Source organism: Camelus ferus, chromosome 35 (assembly GCF_009834535.1).
Source record: "Camelus ferus isolate YT-003-E chromosome 35, BCGSAC_Cfer_1.0, whole genome shotgun sequence".
Lineage (NCBI taxonomy): Eukaryota > Metazoa > Chordata > Mammalia > Artiodactyla > Camelidae > Camelus > Camelus ferus.
The window spans coordinates 22,284,482-22,299,674 of NC_045730.1; the positions used below are offsets into that span (position 1 = coordinate 22,284,482).

At 47.0% G+C, this 15,193-nt stretch overlaps 1 long non-coding RNA gene across 7 annotated transcripts in view; it reads left to right on the top strand.

Annotated features, from left to right (window-relative positions):
* LOC116661496 overlaps nt 1–15,193 on the top strand; it is a 65,017-nt gene that overhangs the window by 42,571 nt on the left and 7,253 nt on the right. For 3 of the 7 annotated variants that reach the window (XR_004317374.1, XR_004317372.1, XR_004317371.1), the window contains exons 2-3: nt 263–529; nt 11,117–11,397. This is a non-coding gene — a long non-coding RNA (uncharacterized LOC116661496). The remainder of the gene's footprint in view (nt 1–262; nt 530–11,116; nt 11,398–15,193) is intronic. The other 4 variants (XR_004317376.1, XR_004317373.1, XR_004317375.1 and 1 more) reach the window with 4 other exon arrangements.

The window sequence follows — 15,193 nt, forward strand, 5'->3', positions numbered from 1 at the left end:
GCAATGGCAGTGGGTCAAGTTCAGTTCCACCGGGCAGGGTCCACACCGAACAGGAGCTTGAGGAAGGGGGCTGCCTGTTCACGGCTCTGGGGCCTGGCCCTGCCTGGGCCTCCGTGGGGCTGAAGGAGTCATTCAGATCTGGGGGTTCTGCCCTCGAGATTACTCTAAGGCTGCTCCCCCTCTTCCCACTGCTCGGGACCTGAGCCAAGAGGACATTCGGTATCCTTGTCATCCAGCCTTTCCTGCTTTTCCTCCATTTCAGTGGCCCAGGCCTGTGCAGCGCCACGGGCTCCCAACAGCGCGGGATGTGTTTCTGAGCCAAGGAACGCTGACCCCGCAACCGAATCCGCACGCGCGGTGCGCGCTCTGCTCTGCCAGCGGCTCTAACGTTGCTTCCTCAGTAAGAACTTCTGAATAACGGGGCCCGACCACTGCATGTGTCCCCGCTGCAGGCCTGGGGTTGCTTCCGCTGCTTCTGTCTGAGAGGTTTAAGCGATAACATGATGGAGCAACTGAGAAAATCACAGAGGTAACCATCTCTCTCCAGTGCCAAGGAGCAGCAACCCTCCCTCCGCGGCCTGCCTGTCCTGGGGGGTGGGGGCCCGGCTGAGTCCAGGCTGACTCCTCCTAAGAACCAGGAAAGGGGCCGTGGGTAACCCTGGCCTTTTCACACCAGCAGGGGGCCCCTGGCATATGTTGCCTGAGGGTGTCTCTGCTCATACAGCAATTTTTTCGGAGGTGATAAAATGATTAGTGCTGGATGATTTCTTATCCCTTCTGGTTTCTACCCCTTCAGGCCCCGTGCTGGGAAGCGATGTTGGAATATGGTGAAAGGCTGAAACCTAGCTGCTTGTGGGCTGCAAACTCAGCCTTTAATTTTAAAAGTTAGTGTTTTATTGTGAAACATGGATTCTTCTAGTACATGCAATAATGTCCGTTGGCATGTAGCACAGTCTTAAAAAAAAAATTTGCCTGGGCTCAGGAACCAGTCTGCCTGAGTCTAAATCCTAGCTCATCCAGTGAGAAGCTGTGTGAGCTTAGGCCTGTTACTTAACATCTCTGGTCACTAGTTTCCTTGTTTGTAAAAAGAGGTTTGATGATGTCATACCTACCTTAACAGATTCTTATGAGGGGTCGTATGAGTTTTAAACAAGGAAAAATTTAGAACAGTGCTGTGCATAAAGGAAATAGTCAATAAATAATAATAATTATTTTCTTTTTTTTATTGTGATCAAATATACATAACATAAAATTTACCATTTTAACCATTTTTGAGTGCACAGTTCAGTTAAGTGCTTCCACATTTTTGTGCAACCATCACCACCATCCACCTCCAGATCTCCTTCATCTTGCAAAACTGAAACCCTCTACTTATTAAGCAATAACTCCCTGTCTCCCTCTCTCCCCAACCCCGGTGACCCCTGTTCTATGAATTTAACTAGTGAGGTTCCTCATAAAAGTGGAATCATACAGCATTGTTTTTTTGTGACTGGCTTCTGCTTAGCGGAATGACCTCAAGTTTCATCCGTGGCATAGCCTGTGTCAGAATTTCCTTCCTTTTTTTAAATTTAATTTTTATTTATATATTTTAAAACTTTTAATTAATTTATTTATTTTAATTTTTATTTATTTATTTTTTATTTTGGGGGAGGTAATTAAGCTTTTAAAATTAATTTATTGATTTTTAAAATTTTTAAATAGAATTTTGTTTTCTTTTTCAGTTTTATTAGGCAGAATTATTAAGGTTAATTTATTGATTTTAATGACAGTACTGGGGATTGAACTCAGGACCTGGTGCATGCTGGGCACACACTCTACCCCTGGGCTATATCCTACCCCCCCACCAGAATTTCCTTCCTTTTGAAGGCTGAATAATGTCACCTTGTGTGTGTGCACCATGTTGTGTTCATTCATTCATCTGTAAATGGACAGAGTGGTTGTTTCCACATTTCAGCTCTTGTGAATAACACTGCTGTGAACTTGGCTGTGCCAATATGCATACGCGTCCGGCTTTCACTTCTTTGGGATACTTCCCTAAAAGTGGGATTGCTGGATTATAGGGTAACTCTATGTTTAATTTGTTTAGGAACCATCCTAGTGTTTTTCACAACAGCTGCACCATCATTCTCATGGTTTTAAGCACTAGCTACAGGCTGATGGGGGCCAGCTTTCTATCTACAACTTTATACCTTTCCTGAGCTGTAGGTAGGCAGTTGCCTCCTCGATCTCGTCAGTGAGGTGTCTCGCAGGCATCTTGAGTTTAAATGTGTCCCAAACTGCACCTCTTGACCTTGCTCTTCCCCAGTTTGGTACATGGCACTGAGCATCTTGTTGCTCAAAATGGAAAGCTTCAAGCAGGACCAGCTGCATAATTTACCAGGCCTGGTGCAAGATGAAGGCAGGGAGCCCAAGCCAAGAGCAGGGAAGCCAGTTCCCCCTTCTTACAGGTCTGTGCCCCAACCCACAGTGGAGCAGCCACCCCAGGGGGATTGCTGCCTTCGTGCTGGGATGTGCCCAGGACCTTGACCTGAGAGCCTCCACTGAGGTCCCCCCTAGCCCAGGGTGTGGACGGCTGTCGGCACTGGCCACATGCCCATGTAGCTGCCCATGAATCCTTCCATAAACTCTGAATTTCTGTTTTCTCCTTACCCTCCGCCTTCCCTTCATCAGCAAGACCCGTGAGCCCCACCTCTAAAACCAGCCTCCACTCCTCACTGACTCTCCTGCTGTTAGGAACACCCAAACCGCCATCGCCTCCCTCTTAAAACCCCCCATCTGGTCTCTTTCGCTCACACTTGCCCCTCCTGCCATGTTCCACATGAGAGCCAGAGTCATCGTTTCCAAAAATCAGGGAGTCCATGTTCACTGCCCAGTTTAAAAACCTTCGTGGGCTCCTTGCCACACTTACAGTGAGATGTCAGCTCCTCGCCAAGGCCGGCAAAGGTAGGCTCCTCCCAGCCCTGCCCTTTCCTCTGTTCTCCTCCGGGCGTGGTGTCCTGCCTCCTACACCCAGAAGATGCCAAGCCTACAATGGCCCCTGGGCAGGATTTCTCCATCTCAGCATCATTGACATTTTTGGGTTGGGGTTGGTTTGTTTGTTGTCTTTTTTTAAAACTTAGCTTTACTTATTTGTTTGTTTTTGTTTTTTAATGGAGGTGTGGTGGCTTGAACCCAGGACCTTGTGAGTGCTAGGCAGGCTGGCCACCACTGAGCTCTGCCCTCCCCCGCACCGCTGACATTTTGGACAATCCTTTGCACAGGGGTTTGTCCCCTGCACTGTGGGAGTTTGGCAGCACCCCTGGCCTCTAACCATTAGGTGCCACCGGCACTGTCCCCACCACCCCCTTGTGAGGACAAAATGTCCCCGGACATTACCAGATGTTCCCCAGGGGCCACCCCTTCCCTATTCCTCAGAACATTCTTTGGAAACTTAGGGCACTGTTTCCTCCCTCTGGTTGGATCATTGCCTCCCTTCCCACCACCTTCACCCTTCTGGCACCTTCTTGTCCTTCAGAGAGCAATTTAAGTGTCAAAAAATGTCACTTTCCCTGATCCACCAATATAAAGTGACCTCTCAGTCACACTCTGTTGTTGTTGTTGTTGTTTGGTGGGGAAAGTACTTAGGTTTGTTTGTTTATTCTTAGAGGAGGTACAGGGGATGGAACCCAGGACCTCATGCGTGCTAAGCACACGCTCTACCACTTGAGCTGTACTCTTCTGCCAGCCACACTATTTTCAATTGCTGTGTGAACACTCACCAGGCTCCCATATCTCCTTTGTTTAATTATTTGTTGGTTTACTTCCCGCCCCCCTCCCGCAGCCCCCGCCAGGAGACAGGTTCCTTGAGGCTGGTCAATTGCTCGGTCTCGTTGAGTCCTGTGTTCCTGATGCCTAGCGTGGGTCCGGGCTCAGAGTAGGTGCTTAGGACATAATTGCTGAACGAATGAATTCACAACCCTCTGAAACCCGTATCTTCATTGTTTCTGTGTGTGTTTCAGGCCATGTTCATTTCTTTCCAGTTCTTTCTCTTCCTCCCTTTTCCAGCACCTGCTTTCCTCTTCTGGTCCCCACTTCTGCTCTGTTGTCCTTTTTCCTTCTCTCCAGCCCCGGTGATGTTTCCCACATGAACTTGCTTCAGCATCTTTCATGACAGGAGCACCAGCTAGACAAACACGACCCAGATAAAGTCTTGGTGAAGTCGAATTAGCAGCAGGACCTCATGGCCAAGGTCACTGGACTTCACACAGCAGGGGGCCTCCCAGGACACAGAGGATCCCAGGCGTTCTAGGAGCCAGACAGGGCGGCCCAGGTGGGAACCCCGGGGCCTCTCACTCGGTCCCTTGTCCTTCGCTCTGAGTGTTGGCCTCACTCCTCTCTTACGGACCAGTCCCCGGTGCGCTCAGCTCATCCAGGGGACACGTGGCAGCCATCAATTCTCCCAAGGCTTTACCAAAGAAACTAGGCAGATTGAGTTAAAGTGTCTTTATCCCAGACTCAAACCAACCGCCAGGGCGAGGATCCCTTGGCTCACCTTGGGGAGGAGACTTTGTTGAGTGTCCCCATGTCCAGGCGCCTCCAGGGGATGAGAATGCAGTAGAGGACACCCCAGAAGAATTCTCTTGTCCTGGGATTTGTGTTCCCTGACCTGCACTCAGTTTGTTGCTAAGCACCAGTGAAGAACCAGGCCCGACCCTTGTACCCAAGGATACAGTGAGCAGAGCACACAGACATAACTGCACATGGTGGTACATTAAACAACTCATTTAGTCAGTAGTCTAGGCTGACATAGAACAGGGGGGACTTGGTTTGAGAAACTCAGGAAAAAAATTTTTTTAATATGAATTAAATGAACGTTGTTTTTTCAACAGAGAGGTTGTGAAGTTAGTATAGAGGTTCTCATATATCCCAAACCTGGTTTCTCCTGCATCTTAGCATCTTCCATGACGATGGCCCATTTGTCACAGGGATGAGCCAATGTGGATACATCGTTATTAACAAAAGCCCCTCTGCTTTTCAGATTTCCTTAGTTGGTACCTAATGTCCTTTTTCTGTTCCAGGATCCCATCCGGGATCCCACATGTCTCTCTGGACTCCTCTTGGCTGTGACAGTTTCTTGAATTTTTGCTGGTTTTGATGCCCTTGACAGCTTGGAGGACAGCTAGTTAGGTATTTAGTAGGATCCACCCCTCTGGTGGAATTTTCCTCGTGGTTAGACGGGGGTTATGGTTTCTGGGAGGGAGATCACAGAGGTGAAGTGCCATCTTCATCCCATCCTGTCAAGGGTACGTCCTAGCAAGTGACCTGTCGCTGCTCACGGCTACCACGACCGCCTGGCTGACAGAGTGTGCGTCAGGTTTCTCTGCTGCGATGCGCTTCCCCTCCCCCATTCCACACGGTAGTGCAGCCACATCTGGGGGGAGGGTGGGGATGCTTCACCTCCTTGGCAGTGGGTGTTGTTTTTATTCGCTTTATTGAGGTACAATTTACATACTACCAAATTCACCCATTTTAAGCGAACACTTCAACGAGTTTTAGTAAATGTAGATAATTGTGCCTGAGGGAAATGGTCTTCGAGCTGACAGCCAAAGAATGAGGAGGATTTAACTAGGCAGAGGTGGGGAAGGACTGCTGTAGGCAGAGGTACCTGTGTGCATCAGCCTCTCAGGGGAGCACGGCGCTTGGGTGAGTCCTGAATCACCTAGAAAAGGTAGACTGTCGCCCTCCTTCATAAACATCTTCCTCAGAACATTTAAAAGTCAACAGCATTTTATTGCCTAAATGAATACCAGTTCTGTGAAACACATGTCTGTCTAGAACAATCCAATCCCTGTTGGTTTATCCAAGGTTTCACTGTAACAAGAAATAAATATTAGGTTAGTACAATGGTCCCTGAGGGGGGAATAAAATTGTTAATAAAATTTCTTCCCTTTCTCAAGTCTTGTTTAAGTGAGAATGTAAAGTCTATGTACTAATTCCTCTCCGGTAAGTCCCTGATTTGTTTCCCTTTGGAACAAACCCACTGTATCAAAGTGAGAATGAGAAGGTGACTCTGAACGTAGTTCCTTTCCCTTCAGGGGTAGAAGAAGGGGAAGGAGCTATATTCCAAAACGTGTCCTCAGACAAACTTAGAATCTGAAAAACTCCAGGGAGCAAAAGCACGAAAGGGCTATTTTCATGTGGGAAGTATCTGAGAGGCTCTGTCAGGGCTCCTGGGGGACACTGGAAATCCCTGGCACGTGTAAGCGCCATGTTGGTCAGGATAGGTAGGGTGTCCCAAGGAACCGCATATTCTCCTCGGCTTAATGCCATAGGTCACTGATGTAAGCCGGGGGCTCTCCTTGGTGGCTTTCCTCCAATACTAGGCTCTACCGCTCTTACCATGGTGTCACCTTAATCACGCAACTCAGAAGTTTGCTGCAGAAGAGGAAGCATGTGGATGATGACAGGGTTTTATGACTCAGTCTGGAGCTGGTATGCATCGCTTCTGCCCACATCCCTTTGGTCAGAACCCAGTTACATAGGCGCAGCTTAAGTGCAAGGGAGGCTGGGAAATGAAGCCTTCTTGTGTTTGCAGGAAGAAGAAGATAAAAAGGGATTAGGTGAATGTATAGTATTGCCTTTGCCATAAGCTCTTGACTTTTCTTATTTGATGCTTTTCAAATTATAAATGCATGCTCATTGTAACAAGTGAAACAGTGTATAAGGCGAGACCAGTCATCCTCCGACCTCCAGTCTCTCCACACATTCCCTTCCTTGCCAGTCCCGCCACACCTCTGTGCTTGTTCACGTAACTGTCTTCCGTGTATATGTGTGACTCAGGAGAAATAACTCTGGAAGGCACTTCTGAACTGGAGGTTTTTATGATAAAGCTTCTGGAATTGCTAAGAAACACGGGAATGGAACGTTCAACCAAGAGGTGCCTCATGTTGACATTCTAGTAGGGCTAGAATTTTTGCTGGAATTTAAAATCCAGTGCTTTGTTGACTTTTCTCGGCTCACTGCTGGCTTTTGGCATTCACCTCTGCCTCTGGGAAGGCATCCTGGGCCCCCGTCACTGTTAGAGGCTCTGCTTCTGAATGGTGGACCCAGCTGGAGCTGTGGCATCGGAAAGATCTGGGTTCAGATCCTGGCTCTGCCTCCTGCAGTCTCTGTGACTGGACAAGTAATAAACTCTTCCGAGCATCATGGAAGCATGATGACCTCTTACTTGAAACAGAGACTGTTACCTACCCCTGTGGTATGCACAGCTCCTACTCATAAGTCTCCCAGGTGCTGGAGTATCTATGACATCTTAGTAGCCACAACTAGAGACCAAGGCAACTGATATTTAAAATACACACAGTGTGACCAAGCAGCTGGGGTGATCTCTATAAAACCAAGTGCCATAGATGGGGAGGAAAGGAAGAGAAAATACAGACTTACCAATGTTAGTGGGCTGAATCTGGAGTATTCATTTTGGAAGGAAGGAAGACATGTAGGTAAATGAAGATTGGGAGATGCAAAAGTTATTAGAAACATGTGGAGACTGATAAGGTCATTTGGCTACCAATTTTCCTCTTCATTAGTTATGCATAGCTCCCATCAACAGGGCCAGGGTCCCGCTGTGACAGACCTTCTTTGTTAATGACCCAGTGGAACAAAAGATTCATTGGAGCCTGGAGGTGTCCCCAGAGGAGGAGATTGGGTCTGCCCAGAGCTTTAAGTTTGTTTGCCAATTTAATGTAACAGCGGTCTAAAACCAGAGGAGCCCAACGAAGGGGCAAGTGGCAAATTTGGCCAAAGTTGAGAGGGTGGTGGGAAGAAATGTTGACAACCTAAAAATTAAAAACAGAAAGATCCTGTCATGGACTCAGCAAAATGAGGACAAAGAAGAGGACGGAAACATGAAAACTTGGGTATTTACAAACATACTTTGGAGAAATTGTGGGTTTGGTTCCAGGCCACCGCCATAAAGCGAATATTACAATAAAGCCAGTTGCACAAATTTTTTGGTTTCCCAGTGCATTTAAAAGTTATGTTTACACTATACCACAGTCTATTAAGCACCTAACACTTTAATGTCTAAAGAAACAGTGTAAATAACTTAATTAAAAAATACTTTTTGCCAATAAATGCTAACCATCATCCAAGTTTTTCAGCGAGTAGTATTAGTCAGGTCAGAGATCACTGATTACCATAACAAATATAATCATAATGAAAAAGTTTGAAATATTGTGAGAATTACCAAAATGTGATACAGAGACACAAGTGAGCAAATGCTGTTGGGAAAATGGCACCCATAGACTTGCTTGACACAGGGTTGCCACAAACCTTAATTTGTAAAAAAAAAAAAAAAAAAAAAAAGATATGGCTGTGAAGTTCAATAAAGCAAAGTACAATAAAACAAGGTCTGCCTGTTCACAAGTGTCAAAAAAAAAAAAAAAAAACCCACAAAAAAACAAAAAACCAAAGAAGCATTCATCAGTAAGAGTTCAGTCAGAAATACCAGAAATCACCAAAGGTATTTCAAACAGAGAGGGATTTAATACAGGGAATTGAGTCATAAAACTGGTGGAAGCGCTGGGAGAGCAAAAATGCGAGATGAGAAATGCAGGGAGATGGGAACACATTCCGTGCAGTGTAATTCTGGATGTTGAAAGCTGTTCATGACCTGATGTTCTAAGAACAGCTCTGTAGTGTTTCTGTTCTTTGTGCTGCCCACGTGTATGGGTTAGATTATAATCCCAAGGCTCAGTTTTATGGCCTGTACCACGTGCAGTGCCCTGTATGGCCAGGACAATGGTGTTGTAGTGACAGACAGGCTGTGAGAGCCGGTCCATGGTGTCTTAAACTTTGGCGAGAGGGCCATTCACACAGCCATGCTGGTAAGTCACTCCCTTGGTTTTGCCTTCCTCTTGATTCAGCCCAGGGTTGTGTTTGCTCTGCACGGTGGGCTGACACTTGAACCAAAGGATGCTGCTCGCTGTCCTTTCTCCTTGGAGTTGGGGGGCCTGTGCTCTAGGTGTGAGTCTGATGTACCTAAGAGCATGACCTGATGGCAGGGCTGGTGAACATTTTCATGGACGGTCAGAGTTCCATGAGTTTTTGAAGGAAGCAATTTGGGAGGAGCTCAATGGTGACTTTGCAGAAAGGTGTAGAGAGGGGGAATTTGGTGTTCTCTGTCAGGGGCCAGCATGCTGTAGCTCATTCCTCACCTCCTCCATCATCTTCCCGCACCTCTGAGCTGTCCCCTTTCTCCTCGGTGCCCTGAGTCAGCCCTCTCAGCATGCGGTGGGAACAGGAAACCCAGACGACCCCCAGGTGATCCTGCCATGGATAATGGCTTTCGGTAGAGTCTGTGGTTCCTGTGACGGGGGACTAAGGGACAAGTCTTTCTGCTCTTAGGCCCCTGCTTGTTACTCTGGAGCAGGCTGATTGCCTGGGCCAGGAATCCCCTCCAGATCTTCATGCTCTGACTTCTAGACCTTCTTTCTGAACCAGACAAAGAAGTAGCCTAGGAAAATATACGGAGTGTGGGCGTTTGCAGCAGATTTGTTCTTGCAAGCTCAAAAGGATGAATTTTTCTTTCAGGACTTGTCAAGGGTCCATTTTTGCAAAGGAACTCTTCTGTAAAGGTTGGAGGGATGGGGTCTTGAAAGCAGAGCTTGATGGTAGAGGACTCCCTCCAAATGGGGAGATATTCCAGTACATTTTTCAAAGGTAATGTCTTTTGATTAAAAGACATTAGAAGAGGGTGGGGCGTATAGCTCGGTGATAGAGCTCAAGCTTGGCATGCACGAGGTCCTGAGTTCAATTCCCCAGTGCCTCCATTATGGGGAAAAAATTTTTTTTTAGTTAAAAGAAATTATTTTTAAAACAAAACAAGTGTTATTAAAAAAAAAAAAGACATTAGAAAAAGCAGATCTGTTCAGTACATGATTGAAAGAGGAGGGGTTTGACTCTAAAACCCCTGACAGAGGTAGTGGGAGCCTGCTACAAGCTGATCCCTCGGATGCTAAAACTTCTGCCCTAAGAGAGGAAGGAGAGGAGGACTTAAAATCAGTGATATTTCTTGGCTGTGACACATCCGGACCCCACACTTCCAGTATGTTGGGAGTTGCCGACCAAAATTAAATCTCCAGGATTCAGGACTCATCTGGGTTTGCCTGGAGGGTGGGCAAGGCGAGTCCCAGGCCGGGAGCCAATCCTTAAGGGCAGTTTTGAGCACAGCAAAGCCATCCAACATCCTCCAAAACGTTCCTCAAAGCATGTAGGCGTCAGGAACCTATGCCATGGCCCAGCTTTGGGGCAGGGGTGAGGCCTGTGATTCGGGCTTCTCTGTCCTTTAGGAAGAACATGCATCCACAGGTGGGTGGGATCGGTATCTGGGACGTGGCAGAGCACCTCTCCTGACTGCAGACCCCTGAGCAGCAGGGGACAGGACCAGGGGCAGGCCCCTCCCTGGGGGCCTTCAGGCCTTCAGAAGCTGGGGCAGTGCATCCCCTGGTAAGGAACAATTGTTACAGCTGGAAAAAATAGTGCGTGCTCCGTTGTTGTGAAAGGACATACGTACCCATGAGACGCCCCCGGGAGATGTCCCAGAAATGATGGCAGAGGCTTCTAGGGTGGCTGCAGAATCCTTAAATGGTTGACAGGGTCAAAGCCAGAGACTTCCTTGCTATCATTTTACCGCACAACGTCCTATCTGGGTTCTGCCCTTGGCCAGCCAGCAGAGCCCTCACCCTCCTCCTGAGTGGTCACCCAGAGGTGAAACAGCTTAGGGCCACCAGTAAGCAGGAGGAATCAGGGGTGGCCTCAGGACTGAGGAAGCTCACCGAGTGGGCATCCATGTTTGGTTGGGCTCGCAAGAAGGGCATTCTCACTGCTCAGCCAACCCCAGATCAAGGGCTGATCATGTAAGATATGCGAGGCGAAGGTGGCCAGCAATCTTCCCTGAGTCTCCCTGGGGCGGGCCATGCCTGGCTCACCTTTCTAACACCCTCCCACCTCTCGTTGGCACCTAATATGTGTGCTATGTAGACTCTGATTGAATTGGACGACATGGCCAGAACCCCTTCTTGGCCACGCTGGTTGCTCTCTGCCATCCTCTCAACCCCATCCACCTTTATCTCCCTAGAGCCCGCCCCTACTTCCCCACTGCAGGGGACTCCATTCTGTCCCACCTAACGGACCCCAGGTGAGAGGAAGCCCCGAGAAGTGCGGGAGACAGCCTGCACGGAGGGGGATGCACGAGCGGAGGGTGCACACTCCGTGAACGCCAGGTGAGGACGTGGGGGCAGTGACTGGTCACCTCATTATCCATCAAGGGACTCAAGGCGGACTTCTGCTCCCTCCGCGCCCCAGCTACACACGTCCACCCTGTGAACAGTACCACGGGCTTAAGATAGCAGGACTGATGTAAGTAGTAGGGAAGGAACATCCCGCAAACATTGTCGCCTCCAGGGCTGGCACTGGGAAGCCTCCTGAGCTTGGGGTCTGGATCCTGGATGTCACCTTTGGGAGGTGAGGGAGGGCTCCAGTGGCAGTGGGAGGGTGAGGGCTTGTGATTTTTGCCATCCCTGTTTGAGCACCAGTGGACTCTGGAGCCTGGGGGATTTCAGGAGGTCTTCAGTGACCCAGATGTAGCGCTCAGTCTCCAGAATGTGGCATGCCATAAATTTGAGGGTCCCCATCTTCTTGGCAGAGCTGGCTTCACACAGACCCCCTGCTGAGCAGAGCCTGGCATATGCTTAGCCACTGCCATCTTGAAATCCTTCATTTTTCTTGTTTAGTAACTTTCCCATTGTGGTCAAATACATGTAACAGTGTTTGGCCATCATTAAAGATTAAACTCACACCCATCGTGAAATTTGTCGTTTTAAACATACGATTGAGCACAACCATCACCACTATTTACAAAACTTTCTCTTCACCTCAAATAGAAAGTCTAAATGCTTTACACAATAACCCTCCACCTCCCTGTCCCCTCCATCCCCGACAACCTCGGGTGCACTTTCGGTCTCTGCGAATTTGCCCATTCTGGGGATTTCATGTAAGTGGAATCAGATAATATTTATTATTTTATGTGAAGATTATTTCGCTTAGTATAATGTTTTCAAGGTTCATCCACATTGTAGCATATACTGGGACTTCATTTCTTTTTCTGGATGAATAATATGCCATTAGACATCTGTACCACCATTTTGTTTATCCATTCCCATGAAAATCTGTGACTCGAGAGGCAATGAGTGAAATACTGTTTTCTTGGGGGGAAAATTGATTGGTTACTTGATGTTAATTATAGCACAGTAATAGGAAAAGTTTGTGTCTGTGTTTTTAAGTTTTTCTTTATTCTGCTTTTTGGCTGCTATAAGAGTTTTCTTTGTATTTTTTATTTTAACAGACCACTGTTTAATTTTCTGTGCTTGTCTGGCTGGGGAAGAGATGAATTGTGGAGAATAAGATTTCTATTCCATTTAAGGATGTGTTGGAGGTACCTATGGCAGGAACGCAGCGTTCTTTTCATCCTAACAGGCAGTGCTACGAATTAAAAGTGTGAGGAAGGGACATCCATCCACAAGTCTGCGATTCATTCAGCATTATCCCTTTGTTCTTTGCAAAAGTTTCCCTCAATCATGAAGACATAGAATCAGGGCTCACCACCATGTCTTGCTGAATGGCGTGTCCTAGAAAATGGCTTGGTCAATGCATCCAGGATGGATGGGGGTGACGCTGGGGAAAGACGCTCCGGGATCTGGATTGAAGAAATTAGATGATGTTTTCCCAAGATTGCCTGGGCCACGAGTCAGGAGTATCACCAAGAGAAGCCAAGGACTTGTTTCAGTTAGAATGACGACCTCCAGGTCCGTCCACATTGCAGGAACGATGCTCAATATCTTGCAGTAACCTATAGTGAAAAAAATATGAAAAGGGGCATATGTACGTGTATGGATGGCTGAACCACTATGCTGTACGCCAGAGACTGATGCGACATTGTAAACTGACTATAGTTCAGTAAAAAAAAGGAGAGAGAAAGAAGCCAAGGGCATACCTGGGATTCTTGTTAAAATGCGGATTCTGATTCAGGAGGTCCAGGGTGGGTTCTGAAATTCTGCATTCCTAACAAGCCCTGAGGTGATGCTGACGCTGCTGGCGAAGGGACCACACTTAGAGCAGCAGGATCTGCTACTTAGGTTGTTTCCCCTTTTTGGCAATTGTGAATCGGCTGCAATGAACATTGGTATACAGTTGTGCGTTTGAGTTCCTGTTTTTAGGGTTTTTTTGGTATATACCTAGGAGTGGGTCATGTTGCAATTCAGTGCTTAGCTTTTTGAAGAACAGCTAGACTATTTGAGATTTTTTTTTCTTTTTTTCAAAATGGCAGTGCTGGGGATTGAACCCAGGACTTCCAGCATGCTAAGCATTTGCTCTGCCACCAAACTATGCTCACCCCACTATTTGATATTCTTAGTATTTGAACAAGAGACCCTGCATTTTCATTTTGCACAGGGCTCTGCAAGTTATGTTCGTGGTCCTGCCTCCCAGGGCTATTGTCAGATAGCGAAGTCAAAGGCATAGTCAAGTCACCTGTCTCTCGACGGTTTAGCAAATGTCAGCACTACTTACCCAGAAATTAGCCACCTTGCCTGCCCTAGAGCCACGTAGGTTTGCTGTACTCCTGTGAGCAAACGTGGTTTCTGTTTCTCTGTGTCTGTCATTGTGTGGAAGGAGAATGGTTTACTAAAGGTCATTAGCTTGAGGACTGAAGCCATCCATACGCACAGAGCTTCCGTCCATCTGCATTAATGTGACTAGTACCACGCAGTCTTCACTAACGTGACGACTGTTTCTACTTATATGATTTCACTAGTGCAGAATCATTTGCTCAGGAAGATAAGCATTGCAAATAACTTTATTGCCTCGGGAACTTCCCCCAAACCCACTTAAAACTGCTTAGCTTTTCAACAGAGAGCATCAAATGACTGTGAACTCACATTGCTGTGCCCATGAGCCTTAGCCAATCCTAACCAGCCCCACACTGAACCACGCACCTTAAACCAGGTGAATATGCTGACTTCCCCTACCCTGTTTAGAGACGCTGTCAAGACTGCCAAGTAGTGACCTCTCTTCCGCTGTGAGCTTTGCTTTATCCACAGGTTGTCTTGGTAGTATTTTATGGGAGCCTGTGTTCAATAAGCTACCATTTTACCTCCTGCATGATGCAGTTGCTCAACCCTATTTGTGTCTCTCCTTTTTTTTCTTTCTTTTTTAATAGAAGTACTGGGAATTGAACCCAGCACATCATGCATGCTAAGCATGTGCTCTACCACTGAGATATTACCCTTCCGCAGCCCTGTTTGATCCAGTATCCATCCATCCATCTATCCATCCATCCAACCATGGATTTATTCACTTATTCAACAGATATTTATTGAGTGCTTACTACGTGTTGGGCACCCTTAGACACTAGCTCCATGGCTGAGACACGCACAGCCCTTGTTTTTATAGTGCTCACCCTCTGATGCATCCTTGGGCCGTGTTCCTGCTGCTGGACAAAGTGGAGATTAAGAGCCACTTTCAACTTGAATTTATTTGAAAATGGAGCTTTCTACAGCAAATAAGCTGGATCTCTGCTTTTAAAATCTGATTCTGTGGACTTGGGGAGGAAAATCTTTTCGTCTACCCTCTTAGGTCCAGTACCTGAGGGCCTGCAAATTTAACCAACAGAAGTCAGATTAACCGGAGAAGAGGAAGATGTATTTTATTAATGTTTTACATGCACGGAGTTCACAGAAGAAAGAGTGAAACTCAAACAGGTTGTTAGACTCAATTTGGGGATTTATAGACCATCTTCAACAAAGGAAAGGAGGCTTGAGCTTCAAGGGACAACACATTGTGGAGAAGTGACTAGGATATATAAGGGGGAAACTGATGGAAGATAAGGGTTTTTGTTTTTCTTTTAACTTAAAAAAAATCATTTCTTTTTTTTTTTGCAAGGTGAGGGAGGTAATTAGGTTTATTTACTTCATGGGAGTACTGGGCATTGAACCCAGGACTTTGTGCATGCTAAGCATGCGCTCTACCACTGAGCTATGCCCTCTGCCCCTGTAAGGATATTTTAATAAGATCTGTTTATGGAGATTTGACTCTGTCCTGGTGATAAGAGTCACTCTTCCCTTTCTAGTATAGGACAGGGAGACATCTTCGCAAAGGG